This window comes from Coenobita brevimanus, chromosome 112 (genome assembly GCF_032717465.1).
Source record: "Coenobita brevimanus isolate Jiangsu-jjx chromosome 112, ASM3271746v2, whole genome shotgun sequence".
Lineage (NCBI taxonomy): Eukaryota > Metazoa > Arthropoda > Malacostraca > Decapoda > Coenobitidae > Coenobita > Coenobita brevimanus.
In genome coordinates this window covers 30,613,539-30,634,029 of record NC_137065.1, presented here as the reverse complement: position 1 = coordinate 30,634,029, position 20,491 = coordinate 30,613,539, and positions in this window count along the sequence as shown.

The window sequence follows — 20,491 nt, the reverse complement described above, 5'->3', positions numbered from 1 at the left end:
GTATCAAAAACAAGATTATTTTATTCCAATTAGAGATATTCGCCAAGACAGACATTAATTGTGCCATAGCCTCATCCTTTGTTTGTTGAAGTAACCGCTGAGATGGGCACTGCAGGAAGGGAATGGAAAGGTGAAGGTTGGAGTCATCAGCATATGAATGGATAGGGTTAGATGTACAGCTTAGAAAGTCACTGATGAAAAAGGAAGAGAGTTGATGATAGGACACAGCCCTAAGGAACACCACAATTGATAACTGTGGCAGAAAAACGGTTGGCATCCACAACAGCAGTTACAGAACGACCATAAAGGAAACTACAGATGAAGGCACAGATAGAAGGTTAGAAGCTGTAAGATGGCGGTTTGGAAATTAAAGATTTATAACACACTCGATCGAAAGCCATTGAAATATCAAGTGCAATGGCAAATCTTTCGCCAAAGTCCCAATAGAAAGTTGACCAGGAGTCTATAAGGTACATGGGAAGATTGCCAGTGGAGTGTCCCTGGCGGAGCCAATACTGACAGTCAGAAAGAAAGTTGTGATTGGAAAGATGCTTAAAATTGTTTTGGTAAGAACAGACTCGAAAACTTTTGAAACACAGGATATTAAAGCAACTGGGCTATAATTAAAGTGATGGGAATGGCCACCCATCTTTGGGATAGGCTGATTGAGAGAAAACTTCAAGAAACAAGGAGAGGTACAACTTGATAGATAAAGGCACAAGAGTTTACCTAGGGAGGATGTAAGCACAGACGCTCAGTTCTTGAGGACAACAGGAAGAACTCCATCAGGTTCATGTGTCTTGTTAGTATTGAGGCCAGTGATGGCAGAAATTACATCAGTTTAAGAAATTTTAATGTCAGCCATGAAGAAGTCAGAGGGAGGAAGTGGTGGAGGAACAGTGTCAGAATCATCTAAGGTGGAATTCGAGGAGGAAATCTGAGTAAAGAGTTCTGCTTTATCAGTAGAAGATACAGCTACAGAGCCATCACAGTGGAAAAGAGGAGGGAGGGATGATGGGGTAAAGTTGTTAGAAAAGTTTTTGGCACGATACCAGAAGGAGTGGAGAGAATCGGAGCTGGAAAGTTCAGAGCATTTAGTACGAATGAATTTGATTTTAGCAGAGCGAAGAACAGACTTAGCACGATTCCAGGCGGAATCATAAAAAAGATAAGATTCAGAGGGGTGGGTTGGCTCCAATTCCTTTTGTAGGCCTTCTCCTTGTTGTGGACAGCATTAAAACAAACGTGACTGAGCCAATTTTTTTCTTCCACTAGTGACGGCATATGAGAGAGGAATGTATGGTTTCATGTCTGAAAAATTAACCTCCGTAATGCGCACAGCACACTCAGTTGGCTCCCGGCCATGAAAACAATAATCATCCATGGAAAATCAAAGAAGCACTGCCTAAGGGCTTTCGAATCAGCAGCTCCAAAGTGGTACAGCCTCCACTTCTAGGGAGGATCTACAGGCCTTACTGGCGCGATAGGGCAGGTTAAGGTGATATGGTTGTGATTGGCGGAGCTCAACGGAGAGAAAAGATTAACAGCATAAGCAGAAGGATTAGTTGTAAGGAAGAGGTCAGGTATGTTGGAACTCTCTCCAAGACGGTCAGGGATACGGGTAGGGTGCTATACAAGCTGCACTAGGTCATTAAGGATTGAAAAGATGTAGGCTTGTTCACCAGGTGGATCAGTTGTAGGAAAGGAGAGCCAAAGGTGGTGGTGAACACTGAAATCTCCTAGAATGGAGATTTCAGAGAAAGGAGAAGTTGATAGGATGTCTTCCATCTTCGAAGTAAGAGAGTCGAAGGATTTTTAATCTATCTGTATACCTAGACTTTTTCCCATTAGAGGGGGTTCCCGAGACAGGATGACCCACACACCAAATTATTCATCCACACACACACACACACACACACACACACACACACACACACACACACACACACACACACACACACACACACACACACACACACACACACACACACACACACACACACACACACACACACACACACACACACACACACACACACACACACACACACACACACACACACACACACACACACACACACACACACACACACACACACACACACACACACACACACACACACACACACACACACACACACACACACACACACACACACACACACACACACACACACACACACACACACACACACACACACACACACACACACACACACACACACACACACACACACACACACACACACACACACACACACACACACACACACACACACACACACACACACACACACACACACACACACACACACACACACACACACACACACACACACACACACACACACACACACACACACACACACACACACACACACACACACACACACACACACACACACACACACACACATTTACTCGTATCTTAGCCTCAGTCAGTAGAATTAGTCGGTAGGATTAGGGGGTAGGTAAACAGCACAGATATATTTAGTCAGAGAATGACAGGAAAGCCGAAACCTGAGAGTAGAGAATACAGAAGATTCAAGTTCAGGAACAGGAGAGCAAGATATTACGTATTTGTGTACATATACGCAACAGCCACCTCTGGCTTTGAAATGAGTATAGAGAAAGTAGGAGGATAAAGAGAAGGGTTTGTTATCAGTCGCCTCAGACAGTTGAGCCTCTGTGAGGAAGAGTATATGAGGTTTAGTGGAGGAGGGGTGGTGTTCAACGGAGAGAAACTTAGAGAGGAAATGGCGGGAATGTTGCATATATGAGCTGAGTCATACAGTAGTTCCAGGCATCTCACAGGGTCGTCACTGGGAGAGGGGCTTTGTGAAGAGTTGCATTTTTTAAATAAAAGGTTTGAGCAGGAAGTGTAGTATGTAATTTGCATGTAGTTTGGTGTTGATAGTTAGAGGAGGGTATGCTGGTCTACTTTCTGTGTTACTGAGACACTGAAAAAGGTCAGCAAAAGGGGGTAGTCAGAAGCTAGTGCCGAGGGCTGATGAAACGGGAGCTCCCTCTTTCCATCCACCTTGGGAATACCGCCCTGTTCGACTGGTGCTACAGTCTACTTCCTGCAGGTGGAGAGGTACGCCATTACATGGTGGCGCCGGTAAGCCCAGTCGGCTCTGCTGCCAAGTAATACAAACATCCCTCAGCTCCCTCCCTATTCCTCTAAAAGGAGGATGGTGAATTGAAGGAGGGCACCTTCAGCCTGCAGTCAGCCGAGTTCACGCTCAAATGAATTTGGGGTTGCAACTGCTGCAGCTGCTGTTGCTGGTGCGGTGCTAGTGCTGGTGCCGCTGCTGCTGCTGTTGCTGGTGCTGTTGCTGGTGCTGGTGCTGGTGCTGGTGGTGGTGCGGTGCTGTTGCTGGTGCTGGTGCTGGTGCTGGTGCTGGTGTTGGTGCTGGTGCTGGTGCTGCTGCTGGTGCTGCTGCTGCTGGTTTTCACTTCATTCCTGCTTCACTCGGACGATTTTACTGGACCTAAAGAACAATTTTAGAATTGGAAGGGTTAGACAGAGCCTTCACTAACCTGTTTAGCCCAAGGACATCGTTTTGTATTTCATTCTTTATTTTTCCAGACGATTTAATTTAGCTCTACAAAGTTTTCCTAATTGGGGAACTTACCTATAGATAGCCTTTATTTCTCACGTTCACCACAATATCCCATGAAGCTGAATAAAAAGGCTTGACGTTTGCCTGATTAAAATGAAAAAGACACTGGACTGAAGGGCCTAATTCATACACTCCAAATGCTCTCCCTTAAGTTGCATAAAAGCGTCTAGATGAAGGGATTAACACAAGTCATATTTCTCCACAGATGAACCCGAAGCTTAGTTGAAGCGTATTGGAAATGGCCTGCACAAGAAAGTGAAGCTGTAAACTGCAGAGGAGTGGGGGTGAGGAAGTGGTTAGGGAAGTCAAGTGCTGCCTCAAATGACCTGAGTGTGATCCCAGGCTTGGGAGAGAAGCAGTATGAGGGTTTTTACATTACTGACCTTCGGCAAGACGCATCGACATGTAATAAAATCACCCTTGTTAATGCAGTCATATCAACCATGAAAATGGCAACCACAATATTTTGTATCAACCATGTGTATTAATGGTAGTGCTGACTTGTGACTGAATGTGACACAGTAAACTGCTGGGCCTCACGGATCGAACAGTCATATATATATATGTCGAGAGAGAGAGAGAGAGAGAGAGAGAGAGAGAGAGAGAGAGAGAGAGAGAGAGAGAGAGAGAGAGAGAGAGAGAGAGAGAGAGAGAGAATAAGTGAGAGTAAGAGTGAGTGAAAGTGAGTGAGAAAAAAGTGAGAGTGAGAGACCGAGAGAGTGAGGCTTAACAACGACCAAAAAATAAAAAAAAAACACTAAATGTATCTGAAGCAAGTGACAAAGATGTAACATGTCTTGCATTTGGATATTACTGATGACTGTTGTCTAACACTACACGCTGATCAGATCTACAATAACATCTATAGTAGTTCCTCCACTAGGCTACATATTAATACACTCTCCTGAGCCCTCAGTTATATTACAATAATCTTTCCAGTTACTCTGTCATTTTCTAGCTAAGTTGACTGACTCTTGGACAGGCACAGCACCGAGTGGTGTTGTCAGCCTCCCGAAGGGGTTAGTTGAGCTATCTAAGTTTGATCTTTGGTTGAGGCTGCTGTGAGCGAGGAAGAATGTGAAGATGAATTGTTTGAAAGTTGCTGCCTTTAAATAACTGGAGTGTTGATTCATCGGTAGGTGGAGGCCCGCACATGCTGCTGCTGACAATGTATGGGAAAATGTGCACGAGACTGTAATTCTAAGACTGCATAGACAAAATATAATCAGGATTGTAAAGGACATTAATCTGACAGGTCACTGTTTTGTTTGTATGAAAAATCTTCGATCTTATATGGTGGCATTTCCAATGGTCAGGAATACACTGTGATACGTGTATGGTTAAGGGTAGAGTAAGCAATCTGTTCTTTTGGTTGTCTTAATACAACACTTTTCTTCTGAAACTCATCCACTAGAGTTACTAGATATAGCTGGATCCTTGCCAAAAAGATACTCGTCAATCCTTGTTATGATCGTATTGAATGACTGCCACGCTCGTGCTGCAGCTTTAGGAGGGAGAGTATTATATTCTACCTGCATCTTCTACTCTCACGTTCAGTATGTCAGTGGGTAAGAGACGCAGTGGTGTTATGACACAGCTCATATGATCACTGATCAGGAAATCAGGAGAAAGAAACATGAAAAAAAAAACGGAATAAGGAGCAGTATTGAGTGCAGTACCTGCGTCTTGCAGTTGATCTAAGGGCTGATTTATCTGGCATTACTCATTGTTGTTTTGTAAGTGAAAAGTTAATTTATTAGCTTCCTTTTGAGTTTGCTCAGATACACCGTGGATACAGTCAGTTGAACATAAACATACGACCATAGTGGCTGTTAATAAACAAGGTTACGTAATTATACGAGTATCTCTTTGGGGGAACTCTTACACTTATGTATTCATTTAATAGAAAAAGATTATCCCAAAACATGAGAAATATATTTTGTTTAACTGATCCTTCCATTTAATAACCAAAAATGTTTGACGGTATTTTTTTTTTTTACCTAATATGGATGACACTGGATAACGCACAGCTGTTAACAATAATATCGCTCCATTTATTAGTCCGATAATTATTATATAGTTCTTACATAATAATCTGAAGAATTAGTGAGTTTCGAAAATCACGGATTATAGCCTCATTATATTTCGTGATTGAGTGGATCAGAATTCATCTCCACAACTAGATCTCTTTATATGTGGTGGCAAAAAACCACTTTCTCGCTCTCTTTTACTGCACAAGACTCGTTCTTAAGCGATGTATTTACCTCCATCAACGGATTAGGAGACTATGTATTCATCCCTGTTTGTCTGTTTGTTTATCCACAAGATATCTCAAAAAATATTCATAGATTACAAAGAAATTTTGTGAATATGTGGTTTATAGGCCAAGGAAGAATTCATTATATTTTGGTGGTTATCCGAGTTACAGCCCCAATTTACGACATTTCTTTTTCTGTCCACAAGATATCTAAAGAAAAATATTGATGCATTTCAACGAAATTTCTTGGAAATGTGGGTCATGGGGCAAGGAAGAGTTTGTTAAATCGTCTTGGTGTTCTGAGTTGTCTGGTATAAATGTTGAAGGAAGTATACGTTCTTGGAGTGTTGTTTTTTGTTTCTTCTGCTAAAGCCTGATACCCTCTATATATGAATGCAGCAAACTATGATGACATTTAAAGGATTTTTTGCAATATAATATCGTGCAGCATGCAAACTAAATTACTAAGCACGAGGCCTTACCTACTTCAAACCATTGAGATTACAGCCTAGATTATATAAAGATTTTGAACCAAAACATCGTCGGTGTACTAAATTCTCAAAACATGAAACTGAAACTGAACACTGTCTTTTAAGATAATTGTTTCAAACCTGTTCTTGTGGATCTTAATAACCTTTTACTTTCGTACTAAATTACTGGCATTTTACTGAAAATAATGTATAAGATGGAGTACAGTAGTCTAAATCATTAACACTATCATGATTCTTTTCTTACTCGACCTTAAATAAATATGGTCTGCGTCAGCTGAAATAGAATGTTAGTTTTCCGACCATGAGAGAGTTAATGGTGACAGAATCAACACTCAAGCTTCTGTAACTCACTTTCAGGTGAATGATATTACCTGGCATTGGCTGGAACAGAATACATGAGTTGTTCAGCCATGACGAAGTTGAAGGTACCAGAATTTACACTTTCTGGCTTCTATCATACTCCCAGCTGATTAAAACTGTATGAGGTGAACTGTAACAGAATACTAGCATTTTCCCGATCGTGAACGAATTAATGGTGACAGCATAATTTTATACTCAGGTTCCTAGGACTTAGCTAATAATAATAATAATAATAATAATAATCGTCTGGCATATAGTGAATGGTTAGCGAGTAGAGGTAGGGGAGAAGATGAGGGAAGAGAAGAAAGAAGTATATGTGAGCAGGAGAAGGGAGGTTAAGAGATTGGTGAAGGAGAGTAAGAAGAAAGTGGATGAAGAGTTTGGGAGGAATCTGAGTGTGAAATGGAGGAAGAGTAAGAAATTGTTTTGGAAGGAGGTAAAGAAAGTAAGTCAGTGTGAAAGGGGAAATAGCAGGAGAGTGAAAGATAGGAATAATAGATTGCTGGTGGAGAAGAGAGAGAAATTGAGGAGATGGAAGGAGCACTTTGAGGATTTGTTGAATGTAGAGAGTGATAGCAGTGCGAGTATAAGTGGTTGGGGAATGGCTGGGAGAAGAAGAGATGAGAGGAGGGAGGAAGAGATCAGTAGGGCGGAAGTAGTGGAAGCAATGAAGAAGATTAAGTTGGGAAAGGTCCCAGGAATTGATGGAGTGTGTGGTGAAATGCTTAGGTATGGGGGTGAGATTGTTGTGGAGTGGATATGGAAATTGTGTAGATTAGCTTGGGAAGAGGGAAGGGTTCCAGAGGACTGAAATCAGGGATAATTGTTTCTTTATACAAAGGAAAAGGGGAGAGAGAAGTATGTGGTAACCATAGGGGTATTTGCCTTCTTAGTGTGACTGGTAAAATATATGGTAGAATACTCATTGATAGGGTTAGGCATATGATAGAGGAGCTGGTTGGAAAAGAACAAGGGGGATTTAGGAAGGGAAAAGGGTGTGTAGATCAGATATTTGTTCTAAGATGTTTAGTGAAGAAGTATCTAGAGAAGGGTAGGAAATTGTATGCTGCCTTCATGGACTTGGAGAAAGTTTATGACAGAATAGATAGGCAAGGTATGTGGAAGGTATTAAGAATATATGGAGTGGAGGGAAAATTGTTGAGTGCTGTGAAGAGTAGGTACGAGGGAGCTAGGGCTACGGTGCGAGTGGATGGTGAGCTGAGTGAGTTCTTTGATCTCAATGTGGGACTGAAACAGGGGTGTGTGATGTCTCCATGGCTGTTTAATATATACATGGATGGGGTTGTAAAGGAGGTGCAGGGTAGGGCAGTGGATGTGGGGGTGGCTCTAATGAATGAGGGTGAGATTTGGAAGCTTCCGGTGTTGCTGTTTGCTGATGATACAGTATTGTTGAGTGAAGATGAATGGGAGTTGCAAGGTTTGGTGAATGAATTTGGGACAGTGTGTAGGAGGAGGAATCTGAAAGTTAATGTAAACGAAAGTAAAGTTATAGTGTTTGAGAGGAATGAAGTCACAGAGTGTGCTGTGAGGTTGGATGGTGAGGATATGGAGAATGTGAGTGCATTCAAGTACTTGGGTAGTGTGATGAGTAAGGATGGAACTTTGGGGGATGAAGTGCGTGAAAGGGTACACCAGGGAAGGAAAGTTCTTGTTACACTGAAAGCAGTGATGAGAAACAGGGAGGTGAGTATGGATGTTAAGAGGTCACTGCATGATAGCATTGTGATCCTTACCCTGACGTATGGAAGCGAGGCGTGGACCTTGCAAGAGGGGAACAAGTCAAGAGTGAGAGCAGTGGAAATGAGTTAACTGAGAGGAGCATGTGGAGTGACGTGGAGAGACAGATTAACGAATCAAAAAGTGAAGGAACACTGTGAGGTGGATGTGGATGTGGTTGAGAAGATTAGGAGAAATACACTGAGGTGGTTTGGACATTTGAAGAGAATGGAGAATGAAAGACTGACTAAGAGGGTGTATGTAGGTGAGGTGGAGGGAGGGAGAGGGAGAGGTAGACCAAGGATGAGGTGGAGGGATGGAGTTGAGAGGTATATGAGAGAGGGGGGGGTGTCATAAATGACTGTGTCATAAAAGACTTTGTATTTACTTGTAGAGAAGTTATATATATATATATATATATATATATATATATATATATATATATATATATATATATATATATATATATATCTATGATTTGTGGACGAGCGGTCTTTATATCTTGGGGTAGCTTCCCATTTGTCATGTAGTGACAGGAGAGGTAAAGAATAGTATGGGACTATTTTTATTTGTCTTGGAAATGTTAACAAGTCTCTCACACAAAGCGGAATATAGAGTCTCGCTCCCTCTCTCTCTCTCTGTCTCTCGAGTTGCTAAGCCCTTCTCCCCTTCGACCTGCCTCTAGTATCGCTTGTCCCCTTCTGTCTTGCCTGTTCTGTGGCTAACCTCCGTCTGCCACTCTCTTTCCTAAATTCTGGTGTAGCAGGGGTGTGGCACGTGTGTTCCTCGTGGATGGAAAGTTTAAGAAGCCTGTGTGTGAGTATGTGTGTATATGTGTGTGTATGGTTACTAGGTCTTTGTTCACGAGAGGACTGCTGACAGCTAACTGCATCATCTCCTTACTGGCCGCTGTCGTCAGCTTTCCTCAGTGTAACTTGCAACTCATTTCCTTTTCCCAGGCTCGCAGAGGGCTGTCTATCTATTTATTTATCTATCTATCTATTATGATTTGTAATTATAATATGTAGTCCTACCACACTGCTCGGCCGCGCGAAAATGGCGTACCATCGACAGTTAATAGTTCTAACATATTAATATATACTATATACACATTATAATGAACTTATAAGCTAATTAAGTGAAATACATAATATTGTAAAAGTAACATAATTGTATGAATATTGTATACATATAATATAGTAAATAGTGATTATTCAGTAATATTACATTTTAAACAAGTTGTATACATATTTGAATAAATGCAATGGTTGTTGTATAACACTTTGTAAGACGTGTATGTACAACAGACGTACGCATATAATTGTGCAGTGGTAATACTGCTAGGTTATACATTACATAGAGTTATCACTTTAGTAATGTCTAATATTTCACCTAACTTGTATGATGATACTGGTAATACAGAATTGTGCTATAATTGTATGACTTATAATATTGTACTAACATTGTTGTACTACATAATTGTAACATTTTATGAATTGTTACAAAATATTGTGTTAATGCATAATCGTGTTGGCCTTATAATTGTAGTTACATTTTGTTAATGCAACTATTACATAAGTGTCTTGGCCTTATAATTGTAGTTAAAGTTACATAAAAGTTACATCTTGTTAATGCAACTGTTAATTGGCAAAATGTAACATAATGCAATCGTTTGTCGTTACATAATTGTTACATATCGTTTGTAGTTACATTATTGTAGTTAAAGTTACATAAAAGTTACATCTTGTTAATGCAACTGTTACATAAATTGGTACATATTGTTTGTAGTTACATAATTGTAGCAGGTGTAACATAATGCAATCGTTTGTCGTTACATAATTGTTACATATCGTTTGTAGTTACATTATTGTAGTTAAAGTTACATAAAAGTTACATCTTGTTAATGCAACTGTCACAGAAATGGTACATATTGTTTGTAGTATTGTTTATAGTTACATAATTGTAGTTAAAGTTACATAAAAGGTACATCTTGTTAATGCAACTGTCACATAAATTGGTACATATTGTTTGTAGTTACATATTTATAATATGGAGTAACATAATTGTAATAACTGCAGTCCTAACATATGCTGCGGTCGATGATAGTGATGATGTGTCATGCCACTTGTTTGTGGAGACAACAATTTGCTTTTTTGTTTGTAGTTTATGTGGTATTTTGGCATATGTAGTAACACTTACACTTATTTTCATTTGTTTGTTATGTGATCTTACTCTATTTCTCTTTTTTCTTTCTTACTTTTCTTTCTTTCTTTCTTTTTTTTTTCTTTTTTTTTTTTTTTTGTATGTATTGATTTTCTATAGTTTGTTTTTCTTAGCTTGTGTACGCTTTTTCTATGTTGTTCATGGTTGCATAATTACTGGCTAATTTCCTTGGGATACTTTTTTAAAGATTAGTTTATATTGCACAGATATTATTGAAAATGATATTATATAGTCCCATATTTTGTTATTTTATATAAAAAATATATATACATATATACAGTATTAACTATACACACTGACTTGTTGTTCACCTGTACCTATCGTGAGTAATATGTGTGTCAGCACTGTGTGGAAATCATTGTCATCACGATTGTGTTGAAGATGTTCACTCTTGCTAACGTCATTTGTGTTGGCCATTTTTTTTTTCTTCTCTCTAGTTTACCTTGTAACTTAATTTATATGTTTCCACTAGGTAGCTTTAAATAATAAATGTTAAATACCGTTCTTTTAATTGCTCACTGAGTAACTGTGATGGTATATTTTCTTTATTAGATGTAGATGTAATTATGTATAGTTGTATATATGAAACACGTATTTTATGTAGGTATAAATGGTAACACTCGTTGGTAGTAAATAAATGTTATAATAAATGAATGAATATATACAGTGTAGAATATTTATTGTTGGTGATTATTTAGTGTTTGAGTTATGCAGATAACTGAAGTAGGTATATGTATTTAAGCTGTAACTATACAGCACGTTTTATGTTTGTGCAGAAGCTTATTGTCTATCACTGTGTATTGTATAAATGAAGTAACTATGTAACTCACTAATTTTTACCGTGGTGGGAATGGTGTGAGTGGTGTTGCACGTGGTGATAGCATTGTTCTTCACGGGTTGATTGACGTGTTGTCGTCTCAGCACATGGTGACGTCGGCTTCCCACACTGGTAGCTGTGGTGAGTGAATGAGTAGCGATGAGTAACTTGAGTGAGGACGGGTGAGTAAGACGAGTTGTGAATATGGACTTGGTGTTTTGCTGCGTGTCTTGACCTCTGGGTCAGGCGTAGGCGGGAGAGAGTGGTGGGGGCTTGTGTGCTTGTTGCTTCGGTGTTTCCTCTTCTTTACTTGCTTTGTTTTATATTCTTCTTGTTGCTGCTTGAAGTTACGTGAAGGTTATAGAGTTGTTTCGTAGACTTGTAGACTATTTGCATTGTAGGCTGTTTTTTGTAGGGATTCACGGTAGACTGAAGCTAATCTTGTAGAGTCTCGCCTGCTTTTGTAGAAATTTGCTTTTAATTGGGAGACGATGTCCGTAGATTCGCTGGTTCGTCGTAGAAATTGCAAGATCGTATCAATGTTTTGTTAAACTACTTGCAAGGCGTCGTGTGATCCCTTCACCTCTGCCTCAGCATGATGATCTGGGAGACGGAGGGGGCTGGTTGGAGAGGATACTGTCAGGAGCTGGTTGTGTTGTTGGTTGAGAGAGATATTCTTTTTTGTTTTCAATCTTGATATTTTGTAGGAATTCAATGTTGATTCGTAGACGAGGTTCGTATACGTTCGCTGCTACCAAATGTCATAAATGACTTTGTGTCATAAAATACTTTGTGGTTCTTTTGTGGTTGAGTTGTAGTTGAGTTATATATATATATTTTAGACTTGTGGTCGAGCGGCTTTTATATCTTGTAGTAGCTTCCCATTTGTCATGTAGTGACAGGAGAGGTAAAGAATAGTATGGGACTATTTTTATTTGTCTTGGAAATATTAACAAGTCTTTCACACAAAGCGGAATATAGAGTCTCGCTCCCTCTCTCTCTCTCTCTGTCTCTCGAGTTGCTAAGCCCTTCTCCCCTTTGACCTGCCTCTAGTATCGCTTGTCCCCTTCTGTCTTGCCTGTTCTCTGGCTAACCTCCGTCTGCCACTCTCTTTCCTAAATTCTGGTGTAGCAGGGGTGTGGCACGTGTGTTCCTCGTGGATGGAAAGTTTAAGAAGCCTGTGTGTGAGTATGTGTGTATATGTGTGTGTATGGTTACTAGGTCTTTGTTCACGAGTGGACTGCTGACAGCTAACTGAATCATCTCCTTACTGGCCGCTGTTGTCAGCTTTCCTCAGTGTAACTTGCAACTCATTTCCTTTTCCCAGGCTCGCAGAGGGCTGTCTATCTATCTATTTATCTATCTATCTATTATGATTTGTAATTATAATATGTAGTCCTACCACAGGGGGTGAGTTGGGGGGAGGGTAGTCAAATGGTGTGTGTCAGAGCGACTTGGAGGCGTTTTGTCTGCTGCCACCCCTTGCGGGATTAGGGCGTCGGGCAATCGATAGATAGATAGATAGTCTGGCTTTAGAAGTTGAATACTACTTTTTCTCTGAGTCCGAGGGTGTTGATGACTAGTTCTTGAGGGTTCTAATAAAATGTCTACCCTTATCATAATGAGTTACTGATATTGTACAGAATATAACGGACGAGATGAAGAGGTAGGATGGTTTGGATGCTGTAGTGGAAATGACTGATGGTGATTTCGTTAGCCTCGGCAGCATCTTCTCGTGGCTGTTGTGATTGGATCCCGTTGTTGTTGTTGTTGTTGTTTCCATGCTATGTTTTCTCTGTTTAGTGTTGTTCCTGAAAGAAGAGACGGTAAAAAATTAATATATTTAATTAAAAATAGACCTTTTTTCTTTTTTACCTATTACATTTTGACATGATTATAAACGTTGGATTTTGATGTTCCGGTTATCTTCCATACTGAACTGGCTGTTTTGTATAGTTTCTAAAAAAATAATAATAATAAAAAAAGAGAGAGAAAAGATGGATCAACCTTTTCAACACGTACTTTAAAATGTTTTTTTGCTACAGGTAAAGCATTTTATTCCACATGGGAAGGACCTCTGGCAGTGAAGGGATATACTATGACTATGTCTAACCCTTCCAGTTCGAAAAGCCTGTCTATTAACAATCAGTCTGAAACCATCAATGGTGACTTCAATATCGACGTCCACATTACAATACTTACTGTATTTGAAAGCTTTATGTAGTAACCACTATTTTGTACTATATCTTAAATTTGGTTCTCTTTTGTATTGTTTTTGTTTCTTTCTTGGAAGGAACGTTAATGCAGCCTCAGCCTTTGGTTCCTTCTTCCTGGCATTAAAAAAAAAAAATATGTACTACATTTGCAAGGGTTCATTCTCTTTGTTGTCACGAGAGCTGGGGCAACTGGGGGTCAGCATGGCTGCACTCTCTGACGTGAGGCGATCCGGGCGTGGTGAGATCAGTAGCACTGGATGCACATACTACTGATCTGGCTGTGACAATGATGCCCATCTCAGGGGGGTCGCTGTGGCACTTGCTGCTCACTTAGTCTCTTGTGTCGACAGGATTACTCCGGTTGATGAGTGTATAGTGCTGGTGAGACTGAAGCACTCCTTGGGCTTCATCTCTCTTATTGCAGTGAATGCTCCACCAAAGATGAGTGATCTCGTAGAGAAAGAGCTATTCTACACCAAACTTGACTCTGTTGTGGAACAGTGCCACTCGTTGGATACAATTCTGGTCTTGGGCGACTTTAATGCAGTTACTGGCACTAACAGGGAGGGCTTCAGGGATTGTGTAGGTCCCCATGGCTCTGGAACCAGGATTTCCAATTGTTCTTACCTTCTGACTTTCGTAAGTTAAAAATTGCTGAATCCTGGTTCCAGTGGCCAAATCTTCACCGTTGGACTTGGTATCCCAATGCCGGAGGGATTGCTATGGAGACTGATCACATTCTTGTTAATACTCATTGGTGGATCCTTCAGAACTTCAGGATTTTCAGGACTGCAGAGTTCTTTGCTGATGATCATAGATTTGTTGTTGCTATTGTAAGGCTACAAGTCAAAACTGAAAGATTCTTAAGATGTTACCAAAAATGGTTCCATCTTGAGAAACTTATGGATGAGGAGTGTGCATATGCGTATGCAGTGGCGTCTCAAATCATTTTGAAGTGCTCAGTACTGTTGAGGATCCTGTTAAATGATTAGATACCTTTAAATGTGCTACCCTGGCAGCAGCTGATGAGTGTACTGGAGACTGCCTAGGAACAAGGAGGGGATTTATCTCTCAGAGGATGCTGACCACAACTGAGGAGAGTCATGCTGCCAGACTGGCTGGGGATTGGGAACAGCACAGACTTCTATCTAGATGGGCATGAGTTTCATTGAGAAGGGACAAGGAGAGGTATGTCAGGGAAATCGCTGAGGAGGTGGACGGCAGGTTTCATGCAAATGACCTTCGACCTGCCTACCGAGACCTGAAGGAGCTCCACTCTAGACCCACCTCTCAGGTTATCTCAGTTCAGACAGTCGATGGATGGTCTGTATCAGGGACAAGTGAGTTTAAAGATCACTGGGCTGAGTACACCAGTGGACAGCTTCTGTCAGCTGGTACAACCACTGACAGCTGTCCCACCAATTAATGATGCTGTGCCCTCTCTAGATGAAGTCAAGAAGGCAGTGGCTAGGCTGAAAAGTTGTAGAGCAGCTGGTATATGTGACATCCCAGCAGAATTGATCAAAGCTGGGGCAAAGCCATGATCAGGGCATTACATGCAGTCATAAAAGCCATTTGGCAGACTGATATCATTCCTCCTGATTAGACAAAGGGTTTGGTCACCCCTGTCTGGAAATGAAAAGGAATCCAACTTGACTGTAGTAACTACCGTTGTATTACAGTGCTCACTGTGCCGGGCAAAGTTCTTGCTCACCTTCTCCTGATGAGTATCTAGGACCATTTGCTAAAGCTTCAGAGGCCTGAGCAATCCGGATTCACGCCCAAGAAATCTGCTGTTGACCATATCCTGCTCTTCGAGTTCTTGTGTAATGCCATCTTGAGTTACGACGAGGTCTGCTAGCAGACTATGTGGATCTCAAGAACTCGTTTGACTTAGTAAATCGGGAGGTACTATGGGAACTCCTGCAACTCCGTGGGATCCACACAGGGAAAATCCGACTGATTTTTGGCATGTACTCCAACACTGAGAGTGCTGTCAAGTGTGTGGTGGGAGGGGGAACATATGACTTCTCCCCATTAAGTTCTGGTGTAAGACAGGGATGTGTCCTTGCCCCCACACTTTTCAACACACGTAGGGGTTGGGTACTGGACTGGGATGTGAGTCGAATTCACTGTGGGGTATCAGTTATTGTCAATTTAGGGTTACCAACTTTGACTTTAGTGATGATGCAGCTATCGAAGTGGAATTGCTAAGGACACTACTGAGTGCCATCAAGGAATTTCACAAGAATGCAAAGCCATTGGGATCGAAGGTCTCTTGAGCTGAGACCAAGGTCCAAACATTTGGTGGCTTGTCGGATGATGCAGCTCAGTCTCTCCAAGCATGTGGTGAGGATATAGAAGTCTTGGAAAGATTCATTCATCTTAGCAGCGTTGTCCATAACAACAGTATATTACCCACATTGGTCTGGCCTACGGGGTTATGGATTCACTCAGTTCGGGTATTTGGCACTGTCGTTTTTCTGTAGAAGGACGAAAGTTAGCATCTTCAAGGCACTGGTGCTCCTTGTCTTACATTATGGCTGTGAGACATGGGCACTATACAGTGACATGAAGCAGCGAATAGACTCCTTTGGTACTTTGTCTTTGCAGAATCAAATGGAATATAGCTGATACAACCAGGTGCATACTGAGCAACTACTCCATGAGACTGAATCGAGACCTATTATCCAAATAATACGTCAGCACCAACTCCAGCTATATGGGCACTTGTTCCGCTTTCCTGAGGCTGATTCTGCTGACAGGGCGATCTCTGAAAGAGTTAACCCAGGGTGGAGGTGGCCAAGGGAAAGGCCATGTAACTCATGGGTGGTGCAGGTCGATCAATCATGTCGGGAGATACTTAGAGAAGGAAGAGTCACTGGCTGGAGGGTTGCACAAAGGTACCGTGTGGGTGAGGTTGGAGGGTGAGTGAGGCTATGCGCTCCACGGCGTTTGCCCCTTCTTGACTGATTGATTGACTTGGAGTCACGAGCATTTTGTTATGGATGCACTGTATCTGTAAATTTCTGTTGAGGTCATCAGCATCTTGTGATCCATGTACAAAACCATATCCGTAAGTTTTCTTGAAGTCATTAGTATCGTCGTTCATGTATTGCATTTGCAAAGTAACATTAACAGCCAACAGTGTTTTTAATTTTTTGTACTATACAAATGTGAGCTTTTTCCTGTAGTCCCCTGCATTCTGTGAAATATGGTGTTTTATTTTTGTACCTTGCTGCTCCAGGAATCCAATTAAATCATATCTGCTTGGGTAGGGAAGTGCATTGAAATCATGGAGCTTTGCATGGTATGGTGGTCCTGTCATGATTTCACCTGTTAAAAGTCGTGTCACCTACATTTTAAATGGAGCTAACTGAACGTGACAGTTCTGCCTATCCAGTATCTGCTGAAGTTAACTTCTAGTTTAATGTTACAAGTGTAATCATTTATGAGCCTTTATTTTCCCTGGTGAGAGATTTTTTTTAGTTTTTCCAAAATCAAGTTAAATTCATAGATATATAAGACATTTCTCTAATAGTTGTGTAAGGATTATAATTGAGTTTGTGACTATACAAGTCATATACATTCTTGAAGTTGACGGTAATTTTTGCATGATATTTTGTTTGTGAGTTTTCAGCACTTAGCGGTCAATATATAAATATATATATATATATATATATATATATATATATATATATATATATATATATATATATATATATATATATATTACACTAAAAATATTATTTGTGTTTGCTATTACGTTTGTGAATTATAGCCTAAGCAAGTTAATGGATGTACTAATATTTCTTTCACAATAAAAGCTTGTAATGGAACATCTTTTGACTGTTATTGTCTTATTCCTCATCCACTGAGCACTTAGACCTGGGGTTTGCAGGAGGGTTTCCAGGGGGTGCTTAGATGGCTGACGAAACTGTATCAAAATCTACGAGTGTGGGAGTATGACGGTTATAGATGTGCTTATCAGGTTGGTTCACACAAGATCTGTGCAGGTGGCGTGACGTCACTTGGCCTACCTGTCCCTTTCTCTCTCTCTCTCCCCTACTCTACTCCTCCTGTCTATCCCATTTTCTGTGGTGTACACTCTCCCAAGCCTTCAGTGACAGCTCTGTTTTCTTTACATTATAGACGTTAAAAAAAATGCATACTATTGCCATTTACTATCTTTTTCAGTTTGTGGTTATAATGCCTTGAGTTTTTTTTTTTTTTTTTTAGAATGCTCATTCTAAATAATATACGGCGACGAACAAAGTGCTGAACAATATTTGAAGGCAAAGCAACAAATTTAACAGTATCCTCTACAAGAACTTTCATTGCTGTATTTCATAGCTGGTTCCCATGGTAACACTGAAACAAATTTTTCATCACTTAATTGTTTCTGAAACTCTTTACTGGGTACTATTAATTTTTCTACCTGCCTGCTTATAATTCTACCCAGTTATTGCCATTGTCTCTTTCAACATCTCACAAGAGCTCATATAGGGGAAACTTACTTGTTATATAGCCACCAACGTACAGACGTCGGAATAAGTTCGTCTCCTTTTCAGTGTTTGTAACACTGCTCGATGGAGAGCTATCCCCTCCTTCTCCATTCCTCACCGTCCCACCCTTCCACTCAACCCCCCCACTTTTCTCTCCGACCCCTTAACCCCATCCGGTACCCTCCATACTCTCGCTCACAGCCAGCTTGGGGTTTCTGTGCTTAAAGCACCTCTCAAATTACGTGTAGTCCGAACAACTAATAAAGGAATAATACAGTATATATCATAAACCAAGTTAGGAAAAGGTTTGCTACACTGTGTGTGTGTGTCTGCGTGTCTGTGTGTGTGTGAGAGAGAGAGAGAGAGGGAAAATAAATCTGCTGCGATTAAATGTTGCAGTAGTAGACACCTTTTTTACACACACACACACACACACAAAGAGAGAGAGAGAGAGAGAGAGAGAGAGAGAGAGAGAGAGAGAACATCTGTTGTGATTAAATGTTGCGGTAGTAGATACCTCTTTTACACACACACACACACACACACACACACACACACACACAGAAAGAGAGAGAGAGAATCTGTTGTGATTAAATGTTGTGGTAGTAGACACCTCTTTTGCACACACACACACACACACACACACACACACAGAATCTATCTGTCTATCTATTGCCAGACGCCTCAATCCCGTTTGGGGTGGCCACAAACAAAACTCCTCCACGTCGTCCTGTCCCCTGCCATTTCACTGCCCTGCTCCAAACTCACACCCCTCTTTCTCATATACCTCTCCACCCCATCCCTCCATCTCATCCTCGGCCTTCCCCTCCCTCATGCCCCCTCCACCTCACTCACATACACTCTCTTCGTCAGTCTTTCACACTCCATCCTCTCCACATGGCCAAACCATCTCACTGTGTTTCTCATAACGCTTCCTATCACATCCACATCCACACCACAACGCTCCTTTATATCTTCATTCGTCAGCCTGTCTCTCCACGTGACTCCACAGGCTCCTCTTAAATAACTCATTTCCACTGCTCTCACTCTTGACTTGTGTCCTTCCAACAACGTCCAAGCTTCACTTCCATACGTTAGAGTTGGTATCACAATACTGTCATGTAGTAACTTTTTCACTTCCATGCTCACTTCCCTGTTTCTTATCACTGCTTTCAAAGAACCAGCAACCTTTCTTCCCTGCTGTAACCTTTCAAGCACTTCACCTTCCAAACCTCCATCCTTACTCATCACACTACCCAAGTACTTAAACGTACTAACATTTTCCAATTCATCACCATCCAACCTCGCTGTACATTCACTGACTTCACCTCTCTCAAAGACCATCACTTTACTCTTCCCTACATTCACCTTTAGATTCCGTTTCTTACACACTCTCTCAAGCTCATCCACCAAGCCTTGCAGCTCCCCTTCGTCTTCACTCAACAACACAGTATCATCTGCAAACAACAGTACAGGGAGTTTCCAAACACTATCCTCTCTCACCAGGGCCACTCCAACATCCACTACCCTACCTTGTACCTCTTTTATTACCCCATCCATGTACAGATTGAACAACCATGGAGACATGACACATCCCTGCTTCAACCCAAACTTCAAAGAGAAAAATTCACTTAGTTCACCATCCACACGCACTGCAGCCTTAGCACCGTCATACATACTCTTCACAACACTCAACAACTTCCCATCTACTCCATATATTCTTAATACTTTCCTCAATCCTGTCTATCCACCCTGTCATATGCTTTCTCCAAATCCATGAAAGCCGCATACAACTTCTTTCCCTTCTCTAGAAACTTTTCCACTAAAGATCTAAGAATGAATATCTGATCTACACAACCTCTTCTCTTCCTAAAGCCTCCCTGTTCTTCTCCAACTAATTCCTCTGTTCTTTCTCTGTCAATAAGTATCCTACCATACACTTTTCCTATTATACTAAGAAGACAAATGCCCCTATGATTACCACAAACTTCTTTTTCCCCTTTTCCTTTGTACAAGGGAATAATTATACCTTACTTCCAATCCTCCGGAACTCTACCTTTCTCCTAGGCTAATCTACACATCTTCCACATCCATTCTACTACTATCTCTCCCCCATGCTTCAGCATTTCAGCACATACTCCATTAATTCCTGGGGCTTTCTCCGATTTAACTTTCTACATTGCTTCCACAACTTCTATCCTACTGATTTCTTCCTGTCTTCTCACCTCCCTCCTGCTGTGATTAAACGTTGCGGTAGTA